Here is a 1,849-nt window from a genome sequence, read left to right as displayed (position 1 = left end):
TCAACATGGTGGCATCATTGGCTGAGGTGGAAACACCATATCTTTAGTGAGGGTTTCTTGTCTATGTTACTTCTAATTTTATTATGGCTTAATTCTTCTCATTGTTGGGCTCATTTTCATATTTTTGACATCATCCACACTTATCATACTTTTTCAGGATGCTGAATCCTTTTTTTTTTGTGAAGCACTTCAAAGGAATATAGACTGAAGAAATAGAGATAGAGAGAGGGAGAGGGGCGAAAGATCTGAGTTGAAGAGCAAATTTATTACAGAGAAGAACAGAGTACTCATAATTAGAGCTTTGATTCAAAAAATTGGAGAATCCATTTTACGTTTAATCCCCCACCCACCCGCCACCATTTTTTATAGAGAGTGGCTTCTCTATACAAGTAGGTGTACGCCATCATTATGTCTGGACATCTAGGCAGGACATATATCCATCGCTTGGATTACAACATTATTAAATTCAATAATTTCCTGAATATGTCATTTTTAAAGTCAACTAATTATATGGCGGATGGACAACGCCTTTCACCTACTATCATATTTAGTTAATGACCAAAGAAAAATATGTTGAGATTTTCATACCTATTTTACACTATTTTTGATGATATTGCACTTTAAAGAAGGGTATTTTTGATGTTTTGTTGCAGGTATGATGAATTATGGTCATTGGAGCAGAAATATGCAAAAACAGTGCAATGTGGAGCAAAAATGAGCAAGAAATAAAATTTTATCCTGTCACCTTTCGATAAGTCTTTCGATGCTTAATCTATTTTACACTTCTTGCATATTTTTGAATGAGATTACACTTTAAAGGAAGGTTGTTTTCATGCTTATTTTGCTCATGCTTATTTTGCAGGGCTATCTGTTAGAAACACAATGCAACTGAAATGGGGCGAAACGAAGCTAAAACGGAATCAAACGGAGTGAAACGGTGGAGCTGCGCAGTTTGCTCGTCATCGGCGCCAAAACGGCGCCGGCGGCAAGATTTACCCGAGAAGACCAAAAAATGACAGAAAAGCTCGCCGACAGCGCCCTCGAGCTTGCTGACGGCGCCCGAGACTATGACGACGCCCGGGACGACTATGGACCGACTTTTGGCGGTTATGGACCGAAATTCAACTTATTTGGACGTTTTTTGTAAGGGTTCTTGTGACAACTCTTCAAACTTCATCCCTACACTTTAAAAGAACGAATTTAGGTTAGAAAAAGGGGGTGATGTCTGAGAGGAATGTTAGGAAAAGTGTGGAGAAAGTTTAGGGTTTCTAGAATAGAAGTAGAAATGTAGATTTCTACCCTTTTGGAGAGATTGGAGAGAAGATTTTGAGGAATTTGTAAGGAGATGTTCTAACAATGCATGGATCGGCGGGAGACTTTGTGGGAGAGATTTTTTTCTTTCTTTCAAAGGGAAAAAGCTAATTATTGTGTTCTTCATTATCTTATAGTTTTGTAAACACTTATCTAGTGGATATGCTTTGGTTAAATGAAGTTTCCGTTGTGTTTTCTTCGTGCTTTGTGATGGGCTTCTCGTACTCTTTCCTCTTCTTTGGAAATAGTGGCATGAGAAGATTATGTCATTGTTTTCATTTTACTTTTCTTTTGTAATGAGTAGAATTCATATTTAGAATTTTTTTATGCATGTTAGAAGCGGATTTAATTATAAATGTGATGGTTTTTACTTGCACTTTATTTACATTACAATAAAGGCCTATTGTAGTGTTAAAATTAATTGTAATTGCGTTAAGACCCGAGAGGGCTATGTAATTTTCAACAAAGTAGAACCACATTCAGATTTTATGGATGGTTAAGTTCTTGGGAGTTGAATGCAAATAAATAGAGAAATATA

This window comes from Phalaenopsis equestris, unplaced genomic scaffold (assembly GCF_001263595.1).
Source record: "Phalaenopsis equestris unplaced genomic scaffold, ASM126359v1 Scaffold000468, whole genome shotgun sequence".
Classification (NCBI taxonomy): domain Eukaryota; kingdom Viridiplantae; phylum Streptophyta; class Magnoliopsida; order Asparagales; family Orchidaceae; genus Phalaenopsis; species Phalaenopsis equestris.
The sequence above is the reverse complement of the archived record's forward strand: the minus strand, read 5'-3'. Positions refer to the sequence as shown.